This window comes from Loxodonta africana, unplaced genomic scaffold (assembly GCF_030014295.1).
Source record: "Loxodonta africana isolate mLoxAfr1 unplaced genomic scaffold, mLoxAfr1.hap2 scaffold_33, whole genome shotgun sequence".
In the NCBI taxonomy this organism is placed as follows: domain Eukaryota; kingdom Metazoa; phylum Chordata; class Mammalia; order Proboscidea; family Elephantidae; genus Loxodonta; species Loxodonta africana.
Window position 1 is genome coordinate 1,093,020 of NW_026975046.1, and position 12,500 is coordinate 1,105,519.

A 12,500-nucleotide genomic window follows, 5' to 3' on the forward strand; every position below is an offset into this window, starting at 1 on the left:
ATTAGGCTTTGGTGTTAGGGGTTAGGGTTTGTGTTAGAGTTAGGGTTATCGTTAGGGCTCAGGGGTTTCAGGTTAGTTTTAGGGTTAAGGTTAGGGATTGCATTAGGGTTAGGTTTGGGGATACGGTTAGGGGTTAGGGTGAGGGTTACGGTTAGTTTTACAGTTAAAGTGTGGGTTTAGGATAAGTGTTATGATTAGGGTTAGAGTTGGAGTTATTTTTAGGTTTAGGGTTAGGTGTAGGGGAAGATTTAGGTTTAGGTCCAGGTTTAGGGTTAGAGTTAGTGTTCTCTCTAGGGTCAAGGGTGCAGTTAGGGTTAGGTTAGGATTAGGCCTAGGGCTAGGATTAGGTTTAGGGTTAATTTCAGGGCTATTGTAAGGGTTAGGTTTAGGGTTACAGATGGACTAGCGTTATGGTTAGAGGTAGGTTTAAGGTTAGGGTTTGGGTTAGGTTTAGGTTTAAGGTAGTGTTAGAGTTTGGATGAAGTTTAGGATAGGGTGAGGGTTATTTTTATGGTTAGGGCTAGAGTTTGGGTTTGTGTTCAGGTTAGCTTTAAGGCTAGGGTTCAGGTTAGGGTTAGGGGTTATGTTTAGGGTTAGGGTTATGTTTTGGTTTAGGGTTAGTGTGAAGTTTAGGTTAAGGGTGAGGGTTAGGATAAGAGTTAGAATTAGGGTTAGGATTATAGTTAGTGTTAGAGGTTAGATTTAGGATGCTAACGTTAGGTTGATGGTTAGGGTTGGGTTAATGTTAGAGTTAGGGTTAGATTAGGTTTAATGTTCGTGTTTGGGTTAGGGATAGGGTTAGGGATAGCATTAGGTTTAGGGTTAGGGATATGGTTAGGGGTTAGGGTGAGGGTTGTGGTTAGGGTGTGGGTTAGGGTTAGGTTTACAGTTAAGGTGAGGGTTTAGGGTAAGTTTTATAGTTAGGGTTCGAGTTAGGGTTTGGGTTAGGTTTAGGGTGAAGTTTCAGTTAATAGTCAGGGTCAGGGTAAGGGTTAGGGTTAAGATTACAGTTAGGGTTAAGTTTAGTGTTAGGGTTAGGGTTAGGGGAGGGGTAAGGTTAGGGTTAAGGCTAGGTTTACGGTAAAGGGTAGGGCTAGGTTAGGGTTAGGTTTAGAGTTAGAGCTAGTACTAGGGTTTAGGGTAAGAGGTAGGGTCAGGTTTAGAGTTTTTGTTAGTTTTAGGGTGGAGTTAAGGTTAAGCTTAGCGTTAGGGTAAGTGTTAGGTTTAGGTCAGGGTTAAGGTTAAGATTAGGGATAGGGTTAGGGTTAGGGAAAGGGTTAGGTGTTCGTGGGAGGGTTAGTGTTAGGTTTACACTTAAGCTGATGTTTTACAGTGTTACGGTTAGGTCAGGGTTGTAGTTAGGGTTAGGATGAGGTTTAGGTTTAGGGCTATATTTAGGGGATAGTTTAGGGTTAGGTTTAGTTTTAGGGTTAAGGTTAGGCTTAGGTTTATCTTGAAATTTAAGTTAAGGATGAGGGTTAGGGTTAGCGTTAGGGTTAGGTGTTTGGGTTAAGGTTAGGGTTAGGTTTAGGGTAAGGGTTAGGGTTCGCTTTAGGATCAGGCTTAGGGTTAGGATTAGAATTAGGGTTAGTGGTTAGGGTTAGGCTTAGGGTTAAGGTTAGGTTTAGGCTAAAGATCAGGATTTGATTTCGAGTTAGGTGTTAGTGTTTCGGTTAGGTTTAGGGTAGGGTTATATTTAGGGTTAGGTTAAGAGTTAGACTTATGTTTACAGTTAAGGTGAGGGTTTTGGGTAAGTGTTACATTTAGGGTTAGGGTTAGGTTTAGGGCTAGGGCTAGGGTTAGGTTTAGATTTCGGGTTACCGGTTAGGGTTAGGTTTAAGTTTATGGTAGTGTAAAGTTAGGGTTAAGGTTTGGTTAGGGTTAGGGTCAGGGTTAGAATTAGGATTAGGTTTAGGGTGAGGGTTAGGGTCAGAGTTATTGTAAGGGTTAGGTTTGGGGTTACAGGTGGGTCAAGGTTAAGGTTAGGGTCAGGGTTAAAGTTAGGGTGTGCTTTAGATTAGGGATAGGGTGAAGTTTAAGATAGGGTGAGGGTTAGGGTTATGGCTAAGGTTTGCTTGAGTTTTCAGGTTAGTGTTAAGGTTATGTTTAGGGTTAGGAATAAGTTTATGGGTTCTGTTTACTTTTAGGGTTAGGGGTAGATTTTAGGTTAGGGTTAAGTTCAGTGTTACGGTTAGGGTTAGGTTTACGGTTTGTGTTAGGCATTGTGGTTGGTGTGAGGATTAGGTTTAGCATTAGGGTTGGGTAGGGTTAGGATTCTGGTTATGGTAAGGTGTTAGGGGTTAGAGGAGTAGTTTTGGGTTAGGGCTTGGGTGAGGGTTCCGGTTAGGCATTGTGGTTCTGGTCATGGTTAGGTTTGGTTTAGGGTTAGGGTTAGTTTTATGATTAGGTTTAGGGTTAGTGTTAGAGTTAGGGTTAGGCTTTGGTGCTAGGGGTTAGGTTTTGGGTTAGGGTTAGGGTTATCGTTAGGGCTTAGGTTTTCAGGTGAGTGTTAGGGTTAGGGTTAGGGATAGCATTAGGGTTAGCTTTTGGGGGTACGGTTAGGGGTTAGGTGAGGGTTACAGTTAGTATTGCAGTTAAGGTTAGGTTTTAGGGCAAGTGTTAGGATTAGGGTTAGAGTTAGAGTTAGGGTTAGGTTTAGGGTTAGGTGCAGGGTAAGTTTTAGGTTTAAGTCCTGGTTTAGGGTTAGAGTTAGTGTTCTATTTAGGGTCAAGTTTAGAGTTCGGGTTAGGTTTAGGATTAGGTCTATTGTTGGGCTTAGGATTAGGGTTAGGTTCAGAGCTATTGTAAGGCTTAGGTTTAGGGTTACAGATGGACTAGCTTTACGGTTAGAGTTAGGTTTAAGGTTAGGGTTTGGGCTAGGTTTACGTTTACGGTTATGGTTAGGGTTAGAATTTGGTTGAAGTTTAGCATAGGCTGAGGGTTACTTTTAGGGTTAGGGCTAGAGTTTGGGTTTGTGTTCAGGTTAGTGTTATGGTTAGATTTAGGGTCCAGTTTAGGGTTGGGGTTAGGTTTGGTGTTAGGGTTAGTTTTAGGTTGAGGGTTAGTGTGAAGTTTAGGTTAAGGGTGAGAGTTAGGGTTAGGGTTAGGATTAGGGTTAGTGTTAGACGTTAGGTTTAGGGTGCTAGTTTTAGGTTTATGGTTAGGGTAGGTTTAAGTTTAGGGTTAATGTTAGGGTTAGTGTTAGATTAGGGTTACAGTTCATGTTAGGGTTACAGTTAGGGTTAGGGATAGCATTAGGTTTAGGGTTAGGAATATAGTTAGGGGTTAGGGTGAGGGTTGAGGGATAGCATTAGGTTTAGGGTTAGGAATATAGTTAGGGGTTAGGGTGAGGGTTGGGGATATGGTGAGGGTTAGGTTTAGGTTTACAGTTAAGGTGAGGGTTTAGGGTAATTGTTATGGTTAGGGTTAGAGTTAGGGTCATGGTGAAGTTTCAGGTAATAGTGGGGTTCAGGGTTAATGTTAGATTTAGGTTTAAGGTTAGTGTTAGGGTTAGGTTTAGGTTAGGGTTAAGGTAGCGGTCAGGTTAGGGTTAAGACTAGGTTTACGGTAAAGTGTAAGGCTAGGTTAGGGTTAGGTTTAGAGTTAGTGCTAGGGTTTAGGGTTAGGGTTAAGGTCAGGTTTAGAGTTATTGTTAGGTTTACGGTTAAGGTTAGGGTAGAGTTAAGGTTAAGGTTAAGTTGAAGGTTAGGGTAAGAGTTAGGTTTACGTCAGGTTTAGGGTTAGGATGAGGGATAGGGTTAGGGAAATGGTTAGGGTTTCGTGTGAGGATTAGTGTTATGTTTACATTAAGCTGATGTTTTTGGGTGTTACAGTAAGGTTTAGGGTTAGAGTTAGGTTAGGTTTAGAGTTAGGGCTAGAGTATGGTGATAGTGCTTTAGGCTTAGGTTTAGGGTGGAATGTAGGTTAAGGATGAGGGTTAGGGTTGGGGTAGGTGTTTGGATTAATGTTAGGGTCAGGTTTAGGGTTTTGGTTTAGAGTTCAGGTTAGATTCAGGGTTAGGGTTAGATTTAGGTTTAGGGTTAGGGTTAGGTTTAGTGTTAGTTTAGCTTAGGGTTAGGGTTTGAATGAAGTTAGGGTAGGTTTAGGGTTATGGTTAGGTTGAAATTTTGGTTAAGTGTGAGGGTTTGGTTTCGGGTTAGGGTTAGAGTTAGGGTTAGTGGTTAAGGTTAGGTTTAGGCTAAGCATTAGGGTTAGAGTTAGGGTTAGTGGTTAGTGTTTCAGTTAGGTTTAGGATAGGGTTATAATTAGGGTTAAGTTTAGGGTTACGGTAAGAGTTAGATTTACGTTTACAGTTAAGGTGAGGGTTTTGCGTAACTGTTACTGTTAGGGTTAGGGCTAGGTTTAGGGTGAGAGTTGGGTTAGGGGTTAGGTTTAGGTTAAGTTTATGGTAGGCTTAAAGTTAGGGTTAAGGTTAGGTTAGGGTTAGGGTCAGGGTTAGGATTAGAATTAGGTTTCGGGCGAGGGTTAGTGTCAGAGTTATTATAAGGGTTAGGTTTAGGGTTACAGATGGGCCAAGGTTAAGGTTAGGGTTAGGTTTAGGGGTAGGGTTAGGGTTCAAGTTAGGGTTAGCTTTAGGTTAGGGATAGGGTGAAGTAAAGTAGGGTGTGGGTTAGGGTTATGGCTAAGGTTTGGGTTCGTTTTCAGGTTAGTGTTAAGTTTATGTTTAGGGTTAGGGTTAAGTTTATGGGTTCTGTTTAGTTTTCTCGTTAGGGTTAGATTTTAGGTTAGGGTTAAGTTAAGTGTAACAGTTAGGGTTACGATTTGTGTTAGGCATTGTGGTTGGGGTGAGTGTTAGGTTTATGGTTAGGGTTGGGTAGAGTTAGGATTATGGTTATGGTAAGGTGTTAGGGTTTAGAGGTGTAGTTTAGGGTTAGGGTTTGGGTGAGGGTTTCGGTTAGGCATTGTGGTTCTGGTCATGGTTAAGTTTGGTTCAGTGTTAGGGTTAGGTTTATGATTAGGTTTCGGGTTAGTGTTAGAGTTAGGGTGAGGGATAGTGTTAAGGTTTAGGTTAGGTTTTGGTGTTATGGGTTAGGGTTTGCGTTAGGGTTAGTGTTATCTTTATGGCTTAGGGGTTTCAGGTTAGTGTTGTGGTTAGGGCTAGGGTTAGCATTAGGGTTAGGGTTGTGGGCTACGGTTAGGGGTTAGAGTGAAGGTTACGGTTAGTTTTACAGTTAAGGTGAGGGTTTAGGGTAAGTGTTCTGATTAGGGTTAGAGTTCGAGTTAGGGTTAGGTTTAGGGATAGGGTTAGGTGTAGGGTAATATTTAGGTTTACGTCCAAGTTTAGGGTTAGAGTTAGTGTTGTATTTAGGGTCAGAGCTAGTGTTCTATTTAGGGTCAAGTTTAGAGTTAGGGTTAGGTTTAGGATTAGGATTATGTTTAGGGTTAGGGTTAGGTTCAGGGCTATCGTAAGGGTTAGGTTTAGGGTTTCAGATGGACTAGTGTTATGGTTAGAGTTAGGTTTAAGGTAAGGGTTTTGCTTAGGTTTAGGTTAGGGCTATGGTTAGGGTTAGGTTTTGGATGATGTTTAGGCTAGGGTGAGGGTTATTTTTATGGTTAGGGCTGGAGTTTGGATTTGTGCTCACGTTACTTTTAAGGTTAGGTTTAGGGTTTGGATTAGGGTTAGGGGTTATGTTTAGGGTTAGATTTACGAACAGGGTTAGTATTAGTGTGAAGTTCAGGTTAAGTGGGAGGGTCAGGATAAGGGTTAGGATTAGGGTTAGAATTATAATGTTAGACATTAGGTTTAGGGTGTTAGGTTTAGGTTTATGGTTAGGCTAGTCTTAAGTTTAAGGTTAATGTTAGGGTTAGGATTAGATTAGGGTTACTCTTCGTGTTAGAGTTAGGGTTAGGGATAAGTTTAGGGATAGCATTAGGTTTAGGGTTGGGGACACGGTTAAGGGTTAGGATGTTTGTTAGTGTTAGGTTTACCGTTAAGGAGAGGGTTTAGGTTAATTGTTAAGGTTAGGGTAAGAGTTAGAGTTAGGGTTAGGGTTAGGGTGAAGTTTCAGTTAATAGTGAGTGTTAGGGTTAAGGTTAGAGTTAGGGTTAAGGTTAGTGTCAGGGTTAGGTTTAGGGTTACGGTAGGGGTAAGGTTACTGTGAAGGCTAGGTTTACAGTAAAGGGTAGTGCTGGGTTAGGGTTAGGGTTACGTTTAGAGTTATTGTTAGGCTTAAGTTTAGGGTTAGGGTAGGGTTAATGTTAGGGTTAATTTTAGGGTTAGGGTAAGGGTTAGGTTTAGTTCAGGTTTAGGGCTAGGATTAGGGATAGGGTTAGGATTGGGGGATGGGTTAGGGATTCGTGTGAGGGTTAGTGTCAGGTTTACAGTTAAGCTGATGTTTTAGGGTGTTACAGTTAAGGTTAGGGTTAGAGTTAGGGTTAGGATTAGGTTTATGCTTAGGATTAGGGTTAGGGTTAGGGTCAGGGTTAGGTGGAGATTTAGTGTCATGTTTAGGTTGTTTTTTTAGTTTTAGGGTTAGGCTTAGTGTGAAGTTTATTTTAATTATGAGGTTTAGGGTTAGGGGTTAGGGTTAGGTTATGTTTAGTTTTAGGTTTGGGGTTAGTGGTAGCGTTAGGGTTAGTTTTAGTTTTGGTTAGGGTTTGAATGAATTTAAGGTAGGTTTAGCGTTATGGTTAGGGTGAAATTTTGGTTAAGGGTGAGAGTTTGTTTTAGGTTTAGGGTTAGGGTTAGAGTTAGGGTGAGTGTTTAGGTTGAGGTTTAAGGTTAAGTTTAGGTTTAGGCTAATGATTAGGTTTAGAGTTAGGGTTAGGGGTTATTGTTTCGGTAAGGTTTAGGGTAGGGTTCTGTTTAGGGTTAAGTATAGTGTTAGGGTAAGAGTTAGAGTTCCATTTACAGTTGAGTGTTTTGGGTGTTACTGTTAGGGTTAGGGCTAGGGTTACAGTTAAAGTTAGGGTTAGAGGTTAGGGTTAGGTGTAAGTTTATGGTAGCCTTAATGTTAGGTTAAGGTTAGGTTAGGGTTAGGGTCAGGGTTAGGATTAGGTTTAGGGTGAGGGTTAGGGTCAGAGATATTGTAAGGGTTAGGTTTAGGGTTACAAGTGGGCCATGGTTAAGGTTAGGGTTAGGTTTAGGGTTAAAGTTAGGGTTAGCTTTAGGTTAGGGATAGGATGAAGTTTAAGATAGGGTGAGGGTTAGGGTTATGGCTAAGGTTTGGGTTAGTTTTCAGGTTAGTGTTAAGGTTATGTTTAGGGTTAGGGTTAAGTTTATGGGTTGTGTTTAGTTTTAGGGTTAGGGTTAGATTTTAGGTTAGGGTTAAGTTTAGTGTAAACAGCTAAGGTTACGGTTTGTGTTAGGCATTGTGGTTGGGGTGAGGTTTAGGTTTAGGGTTAGGGTTGTGTATGCTTAAGATTATGGTTATGGTAAGGTGTTAGGGGTTAGAAGTGTAGTTTAGGGTTAGGGGTGGGTGAGGGTTCTGGTAAAGCATTGTGGTTCTGACCATGGTTAGGTTTGGTTTAGGGTTACAGTTAGGTTTATGATTAGGTTTCAGGTTAGTGTTCGAGTTAGAGTTAAGGTTTGGGTTAGGCTTTGGTGTTAGGGGTTAGGGTTTGGGTTAGGGTTAGGGTTATTGTTAGGGCTCAGGGGTTCAGGTTAGTGTTAGGGTTAGGGTTACGGATAGCATTAGGGTTAGGGTTCGGGATACGGCTAGGGGTTAGGGTGAGGGTTACGGTTACTTTTACAGTTTAGGTGAGGGTTTAGGTTAAGTGTCATCATTAGGGTTAGAGTTAGGGTTATGGTTAGGTGTAGGGCAATATTTAGGTTTAGGTGCCGGTTTAGTGTTAGAGTCAGTGTTCAATTTAGGGTCAAGGTTAGATTTAGGGTTAGGGTTAGGTTTAGGTCTAGGGTTAGGATTAGGTTTAGGGTTAGGTTCAGGGCTATTGTAAGGGTTAGGTTTAGGGTTACATTTGGACTAGCATTATGGTTAGAGTTATGTTCAAGGATAGGGTTTGGGTTAGGTTTAGGTTTAGGGTTAGGGTTTGGATGAAGTTTAGGATAGGGTGAGGGTTATTTTTATGGTTTGGGCTAAAGTTTGGTTTTGTGTTCAGCTTAGTGTTAAGGTTAGGTTTAGGGTTCGGTTTTGGGTTAGGGGTTATGTTTAGGGTTTGGGTTATGCTTTGGTTTAGGGTTAGTGTGAAGTTTAGGTTAAGGGTGAGGGTTAGGATAAAGGTTAGGATTAGGTTTATGGTAAGGTGTTAGTGGTTAGAGGTGTAGTTTAGGGTTAGGGTTTGGGTGAGGGTTCCGGTTAGGAATTGTGGTTCTGGTCATGGTTGGGTTTGGTTTAGGTTTATGATTCGGTTTCGAGTTAGTGTTAGAGTTAGGGTGAGAGTTAGGGTTAATGTTTGGATTAGGCTTTGGTGTTAGGGGTTAGGGTTTGTGTTAGAGTTAGGGTTATCGTTAGGGCTCAGGGGTTTCAGGTTAGTTTTAGGGTTAAGGTTAGGGATTGCATTAGGGTTAGGTTTGGGGATACGGTTAGGGGTTAGGGTGAGGGTTACGGTTAGTTTTACAGTTAAAGTGTGGGTTTAGGATAAGTGTTATGATTAGGGTTAGAGTTGTAGTTATTTTTAGGTTTAGGGTTAGGTGTAGGGGAAGATTTAGGTTTAGGTCCAGGTTTAGGGTTAGAGTTAGTGTTCTCTCTAGGGTCAAGGGTGCAGTTAGGGTTAGGTTAGGATTAGGTCTAGGGCTAGGATTAGGTTTAGGGTTAATTTCAGGGCTATTGTAAGGGTTAGGTTTAGGGTTACAGATGGACTAGCGTTATGGTTAGAGGTAGGTTTAAGGTTAGGGTTTGGGTTAGGTTTAGGTTTAAGGTAGTGTTAGAGTTTGGATGAAGTTTAGGATAGGGTGAGGGTTATTTTTATGGTTAGGGCTAGAGTTTGGGTTTGTGTTCAGGTTAGCTTTAAGGCTAGGGTTCAGGTTAGGGTTAGGGGTTATGTTTAGGGTTAGGGTTATGTTTTGGTTTAGGGTTAGTGTGAAGTTTAGGTTAAGGGTGAGGGTTAGGATAAGAGTTAGAATTAGGGTTAGGATTATAGTTAGTGTTAGAGGTTAGATTTAGGATGCTAACGTTAGGTTGATGGTTAGGGTTGGGTTAATGTTAGAGTTAGGGTTAGATTAGGTTTAATGTTCGTGTTTGGGTTAGGGATAGGGTTAGGGATAGCATTAGGTTTAGGGTTGGGGATACGGTTAGGGGTTAGGGTGAGGGTTGTGGTTAGGGTGTGGGTTAGGGTTAGGTTTACAGTTAAGGTGAGGGTTTAGGGTAAGTGTTATAGTTAGGGTTCGAGTTAGGGTTTGGGTTAGGTTTAGGGTGAAGTTTCAGTTAATAGTCAGGGTCAGGGTAAGGGTTAGGGTTAAGATTACAGTTAGGGTTAAGTTTAGTGTTAGGGTTAGGGTTAGGGGAGGGGTAAGGTTAGGGTTAAGGCTAGGTTTACGGTAAAGGGTAGGGCTAGGTTAGGGTTAGGTTTAGAGTTAGAGCTAGTACTAGGGTTTAGGGTAAGAGGTAGGGTCAGGTTTAGAGTTTTTGTTAGTTTTAGGGTGGAGTTAAGGTTAAGCTTAGCGTTAGGGTAAGTGTTAGGTTTAGGTCAGGGTTAAGGTTAAGATTAGGGATAGGGTTAGGGTTAGGGAAAGGGTTAGGTGTTCGTGGGAGGGTTAGTGTTAGGTTTACACTTAAGCTGATGTTTTACAGTGTTACAGTTAGGTCAGGGTTGTAGTTAGGGTTAGGATGAGGTTTAGGTTTAGGGCTATATTTAGGGGATAGTTTAGGGTTAGGTTTAGTTTTAGGGTTAAGGTTAGGCTTAGGTTTATCTTGAAATTTATGTTAAGGATGAGGGTTAGGGTTAGCGTTAGGGTTAGGTGTTTGGGTTAAGGTTAGGGTTAGGTTTAGGGTTTGGGTTAGGGTTAGGTGTTTCGGTTAATGTTAGGGTCAGGTTTAGGGTAAGGGTTAGGGTTCGGTTTAGGATCAGGCTTAGGGTTAGGATTAGAATTAGGGTTAGTGGTTAGGGTTAGGCTTAGGGTTAAGGTTAGGTTTAGGCAAAAGATCAGGATTTGATTCCGAGTTAGGTGTTAGTGTTTCGGTTAGGTTTAGGGTGGGGTTATATTTAGGGTTAGGTTAAGAGTTAGATTTATGTTTACAGTTAAGGTGAGGGTTTTGGGTAAGTGTTACATTTAGGATTAGGGTTAGGTTTAGGGCTAGGGCAAGGGTTAGGTTTAGATTTCAGGTTACAGGTTAGGGTTAGGTTTAAGTTTATGGTAGGGTAAAGTTAGGGTTAAGGTTTGGTTAGGGTTAGGGTCAGGATTAGGATTAGGATTAGGTTTAGGGTGAGGGTTAGGGTCAGCGTTATTGTAAGGGTTAGGTTTGGGGTTACAGGTGGGTCAAGGTTAAGGTTAGGGTCAGGGTTAAAGTTAGGGTGTGCTTTAGATTAGGGATAGGGTGAAGTTTAAGATAGGGTGAGGGTTAGGGTTATGGCTAAGGTTTGCTTGAGTTTTCAGGTTAGTGTTAAGGTTATGTTTAGGGTTAGGAATAAGTTTATGGGTTCTGTTTACTTTTAGGGTTAGGGGTAGGTTTTAGGTTAGGGTTAAGTCCAGTGTTACGGTTAGGGTTAGGTTTACGGTTTGTGATAGGCATTGTGGTTGGTGTGAGGATTAGGTTTAGGATTAGGGTTGGGTAGGGTTAGGATTATGGTTATGGTAAGGTGTTAGGGATTAGAGGAGTAGTTTTGGGTTAGGGCTTGGGTGAGGGTTCCGTTTAGGCATTGTGGTTTTGGTCATGGTTAGGTTTGGTTTAGGGTTAGGGTTAGTTTTATGATTAGGTTTAAGGTTAGTGTTAGAGTTAGGGTTAGGCTTTGGTGCTAGGGGTTAGGTTTTGGGTTAGGGTTAGGGTTATCGTTAGGGCTTAGGTTTTCAGGTGAGTGTTAAGGTTAGGGTTAGGGATAGCATTAGGGTTAGCTTTTGGGGGTACGGTTAGGGGTTAGGTGAGGGTTACAGTTAGTATTGCAGTTAAGGTTAGGTTTTAGGGCAAGTGTTAGGATTAGGGTTAGAGTTAGAGTTAGGGTTAGGTTTAGGGTTAGGTGCAGGGTAAGTTTTAGGTTTAAGTCCTGGTTTAGGGTTAGAGTTAGTGTTCTATTTAGGGTCAAGTTTAGAGTTCGGGTTAGGTTTAGGATTAGGTCTATTGTTGGGCTTAGGATTAGGGTTAGGTTCAGAGCTATTGTAAGGCTTAGGGTTAGGGTTACAGATGGACTAGCTTTACGGTTAGAGTTCGGTTTAAGGTTAGGGTTTGGGCTAGGTTTACGTTCACGGTTATGGTTAGGGTTAGGATTTGGTTGAAGTTTAGCATAGGCTGAGGGTTACTTTTAGGGTTAGGGCTAGAGTTTGGGTTTGTGTTCAGGTTAGTGTTATGGTTAGATTTAGGGTCCAGTTTAGGGTTAGGGGTTATGTTTAGTGTTAGGGTTAGTTTTAGGGTTAGGGTTAGTGTGAAGTTTAGGTTAAGGGTGAGAGTTAGGGTTAGGGTTAGGATTAGGGTTAGTGTTAGACGTTAGGTTTAGGGTGCTAGTTTTAGGTTTATGGTTAGGGTAGGTTTAAGTTTAGGGTGAATGTTAGGGTTAGTGTTAGATTAGGGTTACTGTTCGTGTTAGGGTTACAGTTAGGGTTAGGGATAGCATTAGGTTTAGGGTTAGGAATATAGTTAGGGGTTAGGGTGAGGGTTGGGGATATGGTGAGGGTTAGGTTTAGGTTTACAGTTAAGGTGAGGGTTTAGGGTAATTGTTATGGTTAGGGTTAGAGTTAGGGTCATGGTGAAGTTTCAGTTAATAGTGGGGTTCAGGGTTAATGTTAGATTTAGGGTTAAGGTTAGTGTTAGGGTTAGGTTTAGGTTAGGGTTAAGGTAGCGGTCAGGTTAGGGTTAAGACTAGGTTTACGGTAAAGTGTAAGGCTAGGTTAGGGTTAGGTTTAGAGTTAGTGCTAGGGTTTAGGGTTAGGGTTAAGGTCAGGTTTAGAGTTATTGTTAGGTTTACGGTTAAGGTTAGGGTAGAGTTAAGGTTAAGGTTAAGTTGAAGGTTAGGGTAAGAGTTAGGTTTACGTCAGGTTTAGGGTTAGGATGAGGGATAGGGTTAGGGAAAGGGTTAGGGTTTCGTGTGAGGATTAGTGTTATGTTTACATTAAGCTGATGTTTTTGGGTGTTACAGTAAGGTTTAGGGTTAGAGTTAGGTTAGGTTTAGAGTTAGGGCTAGAGTATGGTGATAGTGCTTTAGGCTTAGGTTTAGGGTGAAATTTAGGTTAAGGATGAGGGTTAGGGTTGGGGTAGGTGTTTGGATTAATGTTAGGGTCAGGCTTAGGGTTTTAGTTTAGAGTTCAGGTTAGATTCAGGGTTAGGGTTAGATTTAGGTTTAGGGTTAGGGTTAGGTTTAGTGTCAGTTTAGCTTAGGGTTAGGGTTTGAATGAAGTTAGGGTAGGTTTAGGGTTATGGTTAGGTTGAAATTTT

General features: G+C 41.6%; 2 long non-coding RNA genes across 6 annotated transcripts in view; one reads left to right on the plus strand and one right to left on the minus strand.

Annotated features, from left to right (window-relative positions):
* LOC135229515 (uncharacterized) overlaps positions 1 to 12,500 on the plus strand; it is a 1,091,601-nt gene that overhangs the window by 392,701 nt on the left and 686,400 nt on the right. The gene's annotated exons all lie outside the window — the stretch shown is intronic.
* LOC135229514 (uncharacterized) overlaps positions 1 to 12,500 on the minus strand; it is a 947,039-nt gene that overhangs the window by 268,587 nt on the left and 665,952 nt on the right. The gene's annotated exons all lie outside the window — the stretch shown is intronic.